A 13,356-nucleotide genomic window follows, 5' to 3' on the forward strand; every position below is an offset into this window, starting at 1 on the left:
TCTCCTCTCCTCTCCTCTCCTCTCCTCTCCTCTCCAACTTAAATAATTTGAAATGCAGTCACTGAGGTGGAAAGGAAGAACAGCTCTTTTGGCTTGGTACATGCTAAAATGACGATTGGGCATGACAAAGAGTTCTTGCTCCCTTGTTCACTGTATCCATTTAATAAACCACAGTTTTTACTCTGACTTCCTCACCATGAGCGAGATGAGAAGGTAAATAAAGGCCACATTCTCACCTGCCTCCCAAAGTTGCCTAAAACTGAAAGTGTCAAGGTAGCACCGTCATCCAAGCCAAAAAGCACAGCAAACAAAAATGAGAAGGTGCTCACTGCCCTACAATTCTGGGCTTGGAAACCGGATCCTGGGCTGTCCACCTAATAGCATCTCTCACAGACTTGTGTGCAGGTAGACTTCCTGCCCATCAAAAGACAAACTGAGAAGAGAGGATAAAAAGGAAAGAGGGCCTAGAGGCTCTCAGGTAGCCTGTGGCACTCCTGACTGCAAAACTCTTCGCCTACCTGACCTACTGTTGCTAATTAACTAGGACAATTTGTAGCCTTAGCAAAATACTAAGCATTGTTCTTGATGCTTAGATGAAGCGTAACTGGAGGGTGGCAAGGTGGGGTGGCTATGTTTGGAAAGGTTGTGATAGCTCTCTGGGACACACAAGCCCACTGTAGTGAGCAGATGCTCCTTGGTTTAGATCATTGTGATCCTTCTCCCACCAGGGACTCTGGTGATGCTGATCCCTGCCCGTCAAGTGCTTCTACTGCATCTCACACCACAAGAAATTGTACAGTAGGTTCAGATGTTAGACATGAAAGAAAGTCGATGCTCTAGCCTATTAAGTCACCCTGGATCTTTTTCATAGAAGAATGATATAGATGGTATCTCTTCATTTCTATTAATTTTCTCAGAGCAGCTAGGAGATCCAAAGCATCCCCGAGCTCACTCTCTGTAATCTGCTGCTTCACTGAAAGGGCCACTGGAGTTAATCACTCTTCTTAATTCTTAGCCAAAGACTTGCATGGTTGCTCTGGAAAAGACGAGGAGAAAGCTGTCAAATGTTGCTAAGCTACAAGACACACTCTTGTTTCTTAAAACTTGGCTTTGAGGTTGCTGTGGGGAACTGTATATTCTAGAAACTCCAGCAACAGCCGACTGGCTGTATTGTGCTTCAGTGCGCTTGGTTGCTGCTGTAATACTATGTTCTTGTTATGTCAGTTCAGTAAGATGTACTGTGCACCCAAACAAAACTTGCTAGCGAGTTCATTTCCCTTGTTTTTCCCCTGCTGCAGGCCACCTGCAGATTGTACAAGAGAAGAATACAACTATCATATCAAACAATAATTAAAAATTAAAATGTCTAGAGACAGTAAAACAAAAAACTCATTGATGAAAATTTCTTTTTGGCTAAAAAGACCAAAAGACCTTTCTAAATATTAAGTGAACTATACAACATGCTTGTATGAATTATATTTCAGATGGCCAATAGAGATTCAGAAAACAATTCAGAAGTATAGCACAGACCCTTATTCCAAAATTATTCCAGAATTATTTAACTACCGGGCAACATAAAAACTATTCCAAAAGCTGTTATAATTGCTGTCCTAACTTTCAATATGATTTTAGAAATTACAAACTTCTATTTTAATTTTAGCAGAGCTATAATTTGAAAGGCTTAAATAAATATCTGTCAAACTATTTGAACACAGCACTTGCACAGATCCTATGTGTGATGCTTTCCTCCTTACTTACCTTTTTTTTTTTTTTTTTTTTTTTTTAAACTGAGTTTCCATTCCCCTGTGTGAAAGACAGAGCACTGCATAACCAGGAGTATCTCTTTTGGATTCCCCAGTTCTGTGAGATTTCTGGAACATGCTAAGGGAGGTCAAAGGCAGAAAAGTCCTGTTAAGCCACAAAGGGAAGGAGATGAAGATGATCCTGGATACTACCTACGTTTCAGTAATCCTATGTCGTAGTTAGAGTATAAATGAACAGCACTGTCAAAAGAGGCAGCTTCCTGCTTCTCTGTATTGGGACTGGGGAATGGCTTTCGGTTAAAAGTGATCTTTTTATTCTTTTCAACAGACTGCAGAAGCTCCAGTATTGGAGTATGGATTAGGAATTAAACAGCAATAAGGCCATGTTTTCATTACTGTTTATTTATTTAGCATTTCCACCTCTAAACAAGCAAAGCATGTCAGAACTTTTATAAATGTTAGAGAAACAGCAACTTTGTGTCTTCTATCGTCAGTACATGCAAAAAGAAAATGTATTTCAATATACTGTAATTGTCTGCATTTGTTTTTGTTTTTCTTTTTAAAGAAATGAAAAGTGTATGAATTTTTGCAGCTTCAGATGAACTCATTAGGTGCACAGGCCTTCGTTTGAATGTGAAATATGGAATTTATATTAATTCGCATTTAGGTAAGATATTTATATAAAAATCACTGAGTACATTCATCACATTTTTCTTTTGTGAATTGTGAATAGATAGTGGTTTCACAGCCTATCTGTACCATCCATACCAAGCCTAATTTTAGCTGAATTGAAAAAATATGTAACCTAAGATGATATTTTAAAAAGCTCTTCTCCCCTTCTTCCCCACAAGAAGAACAGATTTCCTCACCACTTTTTCAGAACAATGTATAGCAATATAAGACATTTCAGCAGGCTGCTTCCACATCCTTGACAAAGTGTGACCCCTCTTCTCCTTTGGCAATGTTTGAAGTGCCAAATGAGCAAAAAAGCACAGATAAAGTGTCGCCATAGCACTGCTGTCCCAGGACTAGTGGGGTTTCTAATATGCATGTGACCATCCTCACACCCTGTCCTCGCTTTTTGTTCGTCAAGATGAAGCACTAACACAGCTGCTCTTTCTGCAGCATCCTAGCTCCTTAAATTTCTCTTTCTCTAGTCATTCAGATTTTACACAAATTAATCTCCCTCATGAGTACATCCGTCACTGTTTATCCTTGAGAAAAGCTCTCACCAGGTTAGGAGAGTATCTCCACCGTGAGCTCCAATTAATTGCCACCATCTTGGATTTTATGTTTCTGGAGAGAAGTTTGATTTCCAAAGGCTTTCTTCTATTTGTTTTGGCAGCCAGCAATGGCAATGCTTAGTACTCTTCGTTTCTTAGCTGTATGTCAAGATGACGGTGTATAAGAAAATTTTTAATAGAAATACTGCTTACAAAACAAAACAAAAAGTTGCAGTCTAAATCTCTGTCCCTGAGAATAGGGTGTATTTGATTGCAGCAAGTCGAGGCATACTGTGAGGATGCACTTCATAAGCAAAAATCATAGTGAATTACCTTATATCCTATGAGTCTGAGTTGGTTATGATTTTTGCTTCTGAAGTACATAGAAAGATATTTTTCCTTCTTCCGTCCAGTCTAAAAAACAGTCAGCAAAGGGAAAAAATTGCTGCTCTTTTTTTCTTTTTGGCAGGTTTACCTTATTTCTACTAGTCAAATTATCCTTAAATGTTAGAGCAAAAAAGAAATTTCAAGCTTGTTTTGTCTGGTAGATCTTTTACAGGTTGGGAGATAGAGATTCATTTAAAAGATTAAATGGCTAGTGATTCAAGCAAGATTGCCCAAGGACTGGGCAGTCTCGCCAGCTACAGTGCAATGCGCTCACCTTTCATTCTAGGATTGAGTCTTGCTGCATTTTTTTCTGGCGAAGAAGTATTTGACAGTGTGTTACTAATACAGCATTTATTAAACAAAAGTTTTTTGGGAAAATTATCCTACCCTTCTTTTCAGGAAACTTCTGAGCTGGTGCAAATGCATTTCTGTTGCTAAGACCGGAAACCTGAACTCTCTCTTTTTTTTTAATCAATAACATTTATTTCACGGCAAGTATTTTTCAAAACTGCTGCATTTTCAATATGCCTTTGGCTTGACCATTTGTGATCCATTCCATCAATACCTGCCACCTGTATAGATCTCACTGTGAATGCTTTAGAAAGAAAATATACATCGGAGTCTGATCCCTGGATAGTAAATATTAATTAGGCACTTAAATTATTATTTTAAAACAACTTTTGTGGTATGGAGGGCTTGTTTTTCTGTCAGCTGCCCAATATTTATTTTAAGCATATTAAACTACCTCAGGAATATTCAGTGCACGAAAACATTTTTATGTTTGAGTGGATTAAATTTACAAGCCTAAATTAATGCTAGAATTACATTTACTTAATTCATTCCCCACAAAGGGGAATTTGTTTTGCATGTGTAGCTGTTAATATATGCAATTGAAGATGAAAACACAGCAGATCATTGTTGCCCACATTGCTAATTTGGACTAAGCAGAGTTTATAAAACATTTCAGTCTCTTACTTATTTGGTTGTGAGATCTTTCTTTCAGTAGCTGTGTTACACAATTAAGCAGCATGCGCATGTGTTCCCAAATAAAAAGGGCCTTGCTAGGTAAACTCCAACAGGCCTCGCTTTAGTTCTTGGGAACATAATAACGCTTCAAGAGCCATTATTAGTATGTTGCTTATCAGCATAAATAGTAAAAGGAAACTAGAGAAGCAAGTAGGTAACTAGAGAAGCAAGATAATTGAACAGAAAGTTAGACACTAAAGTCTTTCCTTGATGATTTGAAACATCTGCAAGAAAAACTAAGATGAGATCAAATACTGGTTAGTATTAAGCTTTGATTAAAAAAAGAAGAAAAAAAAGATTGCAGAGCTAACTAGGGCATCTCACCATTCACAGGAGTTCTGTAGCTAAATCCTTTTGTTGTTTTGAAGCTCCAAATCCTGCTGAGATATTCAACACTTGAAAACACTTTTATATTTGACATGGTTCATGTTAGCAATTTGTTTTGCAAAATTTAACGCCTTTATTACCCTAATTCTTGCTTTTACAAAACATGTGCCATACTAACAATCAATCTTAAGTGCCATGGATATAAAGTATATGAGAACTCTATACGGTATTTGGTGGCCTGGTCTTAAGTAAGTGACTTGTGCTCATTCAGATTTGCTAAAGAAATCAGATTTCCTTTCACTCCCATCACCTACTCTTAGCTCGCTAATTCAACAAAAACACTAAAATTATCTTCTCCCCTTTTTAACCTCCTTGTTCATCATTTAGGAAGAGCAAAGCTGACTCGAATATGCCTACAAATAACCAGCCTGACAGTCAGATAAAACAGCTGAAAACTAATTGTTATTTGAGGGCATCTCAAAGCAGTATTTAAGCTGAGATATCTCTTTGGTAGTCTCTGTTTCTTTCAACATAACATATGCACACAAATCCAATAATTTGAATGGAAAATAATGCTATTTGTTAAAGATAAATTCTCTGTTAATTCACAGGCATGTAGAAGTCAAGTCATCTCTTGTATGTAGCCATTGATGATGTGGATCATCAATCTGACATAGGTACAATTAGACAGACAAAAAAAAATTCCATCTTTGTATGCCCTTGCACAGCTTCTGAGGAATTCTTTTTACCATGACCCTTCCTTACCATCTGAATTTTTCATGGTTTTAATGAGAAATCATCACTTTTTAACACATCATTCCTCTCTCTGCCATACAGGGCCTCCACTGTATGGCAACTGAACTGTTCTCTGTTTTTTGTCTTTTTTTTTTTTCATTTTTGAAAATAGCCATTAAGATGACATTGATTAAGTATGTTGATATTGGCAGCTTAGGGTCATCTCAAGACAAACACTAGATTAAATAGAAAGTAGATATATTTATAGCCTCAAGCTTACTCAGTGAATACTCAGCAAAACTTGCATTAATTTAGGCTCTCTTATGGAATAAAATGAGGAACTTCCTGGTTCTGAAGGAATCATTGTTGGCAGACATGTATTATCAAACACAATCTCTTTTTTGAGTTGATGAGGATCAGTGAAGAGCGCCTGCTCTGTGTTATTTGGGGCAGTTGCAGAAATGTTAATAATTAATGCATGGTTGTGGTTGGATTTTACAACATAAGGGCTAAGTGTTGTGGATGTTGAAGAAGGACTCATGGCAGGACTTCTGGGTAGAAAAAAAAAAAAAGCGTGTTTAGGCTGCAATCTGTAACCCTAACTCATGGAAAGAGTGAGGCCTTTCCCTTTTAAAATAGGGACTGGAGATCCTGCTCTGAAACCTTGTAAAGGGATTACTTATTGGAGGTAATAGACAAAAATATCAGTAGTAATAATACTATGAGACACATTAATATATGCTATTAAAAGACTGAAAATTCTCAGTTATTAGTGAGCTCAGTTTACTACTAACAGCACGAGCTATGAGAAATATTAACTTTAACCTCTCTGACATTACTCACCTTGATGGATTTTATATAAATCCTACTTTTTTTTCCCCCAGTAAGTACACAGAAATAACCAAGTTTTGCTCATGAATACTTGCAATGTGAACGTACAGAAGTGGAATGTTGTTTCCAAAGATTTTAGTAATGGTGATCACAATAATTTTCAAACAATGATTACAAAGGAGTGAAGACAATTGACTGTTGTAAGGATTTTCTCTGTCAATGAAGAGGCTCAAGGACTCGCTGCTGTTGAACACAGCACTGTGGAGTGTCCTTAACTAAGGGCGGGTTTAGGAAGTCCAGACAGTAATGTGACCTCAGGCCTGGATCAGATCATTTCCTTTAGCATCTGAGCAGTTGGGTCAGCCTAACCCAGGTGAGAGCCATGAGTCCTGCTGGCTCTGCAGTTGAAGGCCTATGTTATCAAGACACAGCGATATACAAGGACACACACATCCTGATGCTTTAATAAGCTGTTGAGGAGAGTTTAGCCAGTCAAAGGGAAAAGGACGGGGATTTAAGTCAATAGAGCTTAACGGGTTCACTGGATGAACACCTGCAACTGATCAAATCATGTTTTTGTACAACTTGTGCCGTCTCTCAAGTTGTACAGAATGAAAGAAGTGTGACATTCTAAATGCCATGCAGGTTTCTCATTCATAAAGCTGATGCTTTTTCTCATGTGCTTGCTACTAAAATATCAGACGGCTCCTACCCTTGGTAAAGCTGCTGACAGAGCGTCACTCGCAGTAGCCGTACAAAACAGGCAAATGGAGGCTTGCCTGGCTTGTTTTTAAATGGATTGCACTGGACAAAATGTGATTAAAAGCTGGAATTTTCCCAGGCCGTGGAGTATTCTAAAGAGGTAACTTTCCACCTATTCTCCTCATAATTCCGAATTTTCTCACCTCACTTTTCTCATTTACTAAATAAACCTGCCCTGCGCACACGGTTGCCTGAAAGAGTTTAGCCAGAATGATCCTACTGTTTGATAGCTAAACAAATGCATAAACTATTGCTCTTGCGATTCTCAGAATATAGCTTGCACAGTACCAGTGTTGGCGCTGGGGATTGTTTAGAGCATTATATGGTGCTGCAGAAAATGAATGAGTTTATAAGTAATGGGCATGGCAAATATGAGCACTCTTTTGCAGAGTCACAGAATCATATAATCATTATGGTTAGAAAAGACCTTCAAGATCATTGAGTTCAACTCTAAGTCCTTCAACACCATACCTGTTAAGCCATGTCCCTAATGCCTCATCTACAACGTTCTTGAACACTGTCAGGGATGGTGACTCCACCACTTCCCTGGGCAGCCTGTTTCAATGCTTGACTACTCTTTCCATGAAGAATTTTTTCCTCATATCTAACCTGAAACTTCCCTGGCACAATTTGAGGCCATTTCCTCTTGCCCTATTGGTAGTTATTTCAAACACACACCTTTCCTGCTGGTATCTGTAGTAGTTATTCATACTTTAAACAGCTAATTTCAAATTAAGGACTTACTTACTTTAAAAAATATCACATTTCTTTTTTTTTTTTTTCAACCACACCATTTTTAATTTAAGGTATGAACAAAACCTCATTTGAAAGCACCTAGTGAAATCTTTTAATATGACGCAATAAGTTAAAATAAACTTGGAGCTCCAGTGCTTGAGTAAAAGTACACAATAACTTAAAATTCCATTTAAAATAAATACATGAAAGGAGCTGGCCACTGATAGAGGACATAGGTATTGCCCAATATACTATAGATAGAATGAGGAAGGCTTAGTAAAAGGATTTTGTTGAGTTGTTTTTACTTCAGCAGACAACAAACTTTCCTGTAACTCCCTTTCCTCAAAATACTGCAATAATACTTTCAAAATTCCCAGCTCCTGCTGCTGTTCCCAGAATCTCCTTTCCTCCACAAGACTCTCTGAGTAGCTGCTTTAGCCCCGTTAGCGATATTTTGCTGGGATATTGGTGCAGTGCAATTTCCCAAGCGAGGCAGTGACGACTGTGCTGTATGCACAGCAGCTAAAAGATAAGGAGCTGTCAGTGGTACTTTCTGTTCTCAACTTGGGTGTTTATGCAGGCAAATAATTGGAAAAAATAACACACTATAAAATTGCAAAAACTTTACAGGACATTCTCCAGCTCTGTAATGCTTTTTAAGTGCTTTTAGTTCCTGGGATTCAAGATGTTATAGAAATGTCAAATATTATTGATCCATCTCAAGTTATAATTTGTGAAATATTAAAGCTCAGGATATATTTATTGTGGCAAAGCAATGAATCTTCCATTTTAAAGCACTCAGGGGTAAAAACACAGAATGTGCTGTGAATTAACATTTGAGGATGCGACAATGGAAAATGTAGAGCAAGCAAAGAGAAATGTCTGGAATGCACACTTAAAAATGAGGGAACAATAATAAAACAAGTTTCATTTGTATTCAAGATAGAGGGAAGCAACTTTAAGCAGGCAAAAAGATACAGCCTCTGGGCAAGTTTAGGAAGACATATACTTTGAAAATGGCTATCCTGGTGCACATCAAAAAAATGAATGCACTCTTTAACAACTGCAAAATGACCCACATACACAGATACACAAATGGTTATCTTAGAAAAAGCTTTAGTTGAGAAGACCTTTAATTCACTAAATAGTGGAAAAACAGCTGTCTTGGATGATTTCCCAAATAAATTCTATAAAGTCTTTAAAGAAACTCAGCAGTTCCCTTTGTGTGCAAAATTCAGGATGGTCTTTGAATGTGATGAAGAGCCAAGACATTTTGCTTAAATCTAATTGAAATTGCACATACGTGTCATCCTTTGATCTAGTTTCGCCTATAAAGTGTTTTCAAATACATTTTCAAAGGGCTTAAGTCTATTTTTCCCATTACTGATAATCACAATTAGATCAAATTTGTTAATGGAGATTCTTTGATTTTTAAGAAACACATTTTTGGCTTTATGAAATTCATTAGAGTAAGTAACAGAAGGATGATTATTTGTGAAGCACAAAAAGCCTTCGGTTGCGATGCCTTAGTATTTAAGCTGTGCTAATCAGCATCTACATCTATATCCAAAAATTGTGACAGTATTTTTTGAGAACAAATTGTTCCACAAGACCAGGGAGCCAGGAATTAAGCTAAGTGCCCTTTTTATTCCCATAAAATACTAATTTCATAAAAGAAAAATGTAGGCAGGAAGAAGTACTTTCAGTAAATTGTTGAGCTTGAAAAATATTTGGAAAATTTTCAAAATCCTCAAAATGGCCCATTCAAAATGCAAAATGTGGTCGTCTTTTCCAGCATGCAAAATACAAGGTAGTTATAGTGGCAATTTAAAGATTTTAGAAAGCTGCCAAAGAAAACACTTAAGTAGTTCTGTACTGCATTTTTCCCTGTTGAAGGGCAAGCAGGGCAACCAGGCTGAATCCTTTCACTGACTTACTCTGGTCCCTGGTTACAGGAATTTTCCCGTGCTCTCAGACAAACTGTTCACTCTCGTTTTCTCAGTTTTTGCTTAGTATGGAAGTATAACCACGGTAAAGAAAATGAATACTTAGGAAAAGATCATATTATGTTATTTTAGTATCTTATGTATGTAGTTTCTTTTCTTGCTTTTTAAAGTACTTAACATCCTTGTTATCTTTATTCTCTGGGTTTTTTTTTTTTCACCTCATCATACTCTTTCTATCCATTTAATTCTTTTTCTCTGCCTTCAACCTTTCTGTCTCTCTGAGCACTTAAATGATCCCATTAACCTGTCTCTCTTTTTATTCCTGTTTATTTTCTTTGTTTTTTTTTCTTTTATCTCCTTCTGTTTCTTTCTCTCACTCTTGCCCAGTCCTCAACTCCATGTTTCTCTCCTCTCTTTGTGTTTCTCTCCCCATTCTTCTGCTCTAACATTTCTTCCTTTACTCAGCTCATAGTTTATCCTTGGCTGCCCACATTCCTATACTTTTCTCTCTTTTTAACCTATAAATCATGTATCCCACATGTTGTCATTTTCTTGTTTCTTTTTTTCTGGAATTGCTCCTCACAAGAAGAGAAAAATTCAGTTGTTCAAGTACTGTATAATTAACACATTTTTTATAAAATTTTCTTTTATTACCTGCAGCTGTTTCCTATTCTTATTCCAAATATTTCCTAAATATTTGAGACTGTCCAGTAGATAGGTATTGAATTGAGCAGAAGATTCGTGCCCAGAATCTTAGTAACACAAAAAAGCAAAATCTTTGTGATTATTCAACTTAGCCGGTACAGCGGGGTCAGCCTGCACCAGCAGATAACATGAAACAGACCTTACATGTTCTGTTGCATTTGTGATCTCTGATGCCTGCATGAAACTATTTTGCCAAAATTCTTTTTTCTTTTCTTCTTCTTCTTCTTTTTTTTTTTTTTTTAATGAGAATTTGAGAAGGAAAACTCAGTTGATACATATACGTGCTTTTTTATTTTTTTCCTACAGTCAAGGATTCCATACATATAATATCATATCTGATTGCTTTCTGATGCTTGCCTAAAACAGTGTGTGTCTCTGAGGTTCCTTAATGAATAAATTTGAAACTAAAATCTGAAACCATGAAAGGATAATATAATAACAAAAATAAATTGTCTTGGGCAGAAACCTGCATCAGAGGGAAGAGGGACAAATATTTCTTCTCCAAATGTTGCTACAACCCCAGCCGTGGTCAACAACGTGAGCTGCAGGATCTCACAGTGCAGCCAGACACTGGAGAGTTGCTCTTCCGGTTAACACGTCAGCAACTCCTTCATATGCCTTTGTGTTGTTAGGGCTCCCAATAATGTTTTTTCTCTTTCAGTAAAACACAGTTGGCCACTGAAAAGTTGCATATAAACAATCAAACAGGGAGGGCTTAAGTAAGAAGCCCTGAAAGCTTATTATCCTTATCCTCTTAGTTTTCTTCATATCTTGATGCCATTTTCTGAATTTCCCCAAGGAAAAGCAATGAAGCAATGAAAGTAGCCCCTAAGCTTGATTAACAGGACATACTTGTTGCTTACTCCTGTGTTAAAGCACATTTATTAAATGGAATTTTAAGATCCCACTTTAGGGTGGCTGTCTCAAACATTCAAGATTATACTATACATGCAACAGGCAAGCATGTTTCATTTTTGTTTTCCTGATAGTGATGTGTCTCCAGTTCATGTACATTTTACTATTCACACTATTTTATAACTTGCAAAGTTATAAAATGGTAGGCAGGTTAATCAGGGTTTTATGCACGTATATTAATCGTATTACAGTGGCGCATTGTATCTTGGGCACTGAGAGTCCAGTTCAAAATCTCTTCAAAAAGTGGGTGTCCTTCCACTGACTGCTCTCACCCTTGAAACAGGTCATGTGGTTCTTTAACAGGGCGTTGTACAGGAAAACATCCTGATATTCAGAATGGTCTACTGTCCCTTTTAATTGTTTTGTTTGTTGTAAGCATGGTGACAATTATTAGTAACGCAAATGTGTAGTCATGTATTCATAGACAAGATAAACAAGTGTTCCTGGCTAAGAGGAACTCAGAGACTAAGAAAAGAGGAGGAGAAAAGAAGACAAAGAAGAGGAGGAGAAGAAGGAGGAGGAGGAAATACAGAGGTGAACTCAAGAGATACTAGAGCAAGGACGAGTCTGGGGCTGTATGGCCCTTCTGAAGACTGATAGATGACCAATATTTACTTATTTGTCCAAAAGTCTGGATTTTAAACTGGCTTTGCAAGGTGAGATTAAGCAAAACAGAATGCGGTGTGGCTGACAGGTTCAGAAAAGTGCTTTAAAAAGTGAGGAACCGTGGAAACAGTTCAAAACTGAGTCAGGAGGACACGAGTGGAGCAACAATAGCCTCAAACACAGGAGGGAGGGGAGGTCAGGAGGCAACCCATGTGAAAGAAAGAAGTTTTACAAGCTGCTGAGGGTTTTCAAAGTAGATAAACTTCACATCATTTACAGAGGATGAAGAGTACTGATCTGAGATCTGAATCAGCCTAGAGAAAACGGGGCTACAACAGTGCACATATGCTTCCATGAAAGTCTAGACTAAAGTTGGAATGACTGTTTAGTTGTCACTTTGAAGCTCAGAATTTTCTAGTGATGTGTATTTTCAATAATAGCTCCCTTCAGGTTCAAGAATGATTATGGCAGGAAATCTACTTGGTGAAAAAAGTGTGGACTTAATATTCTATTGTTTTCTCGGTGATGTTGCATTTGTCAGTTCTCTGATTCCCGAAAGATCTGAGCTTGGAAAACTAACAACTAGCAACAGAATACCTGGTAGTACAAGGAAGGATGAGTCCTGTGGAGTAGCTGACCTTCAGATACAAACCAATCTGAAGCATTTCTAGGGCATTCTTCATCACAGTAAGTAAACTCTGTGTGAAGAGATGTTGTGACAGAAAAAAAAATAAACTCAAATTTTCTGTAAAACTGAAAAAGTTGAAAGAGAAAAAATGAATTCTACCTCTGAAAAGTATTCCCGGTATGTACTCACTCGCAGTTTTTAGTGGAAAATGATGGTTTTGAAACTAGACATCTCTAGAATTTGGAGAAAATACTGATAACCAGACAAGAAAATTAAACATATTGTTAGCAGCATATATGAGGCATTCACAATGGAAGGTGAAGGACTCACATTTTCAGCACTGATGTGAACTATTATATGAATCTTGTCTGAAACCTATTTTTTAAAAGTAAAATTTATTCCCACTTGCTTCTTAAAAAAACCCACAGATTTAATTATCAATTAATTGTCCCAGATATCCTGTTGTATGTCAGACATCAAGCATATTCATAAAAACTCCAAATGCATAATATGAGCAGAAATCAGAATCACGTTATCAGTCTGTTAATTTAGAAAAAATAACATTATTATTTTAGAAAATTATAATAGCATGACAATTCAGCAAGAACTTCTCATATCTTTTAAATTTCAACTATCTTTTACTTCAGTTCAGTTTTCAAGGCCTTCTTAAATGTTCTCCTCTTTTTCATTTATGTCAATGAGTAATGACAGATACTTATCCATTCAGCCTGAGAACACGGCATTGAAATCTTGTTCAGGTTTGATAG

The sequence above is a fragment of the Tinamus guttatus genome, unplaced genomic scaffold, assembly GCF_059628265.1.
Source record: "Tinamus guttatus ecotype Peru unplaced genomic scaffold, ASM5962826v1 Tinamus_guttatus_pri_ptg000021l, whole genome shotgun sequence".
NCBI classification, from domain to species: Eukaryota; Metazoa; Chordata; class Aves; order Tinamiformes; family Tinamidae; genus Tinamus; species Tinamus guttatus.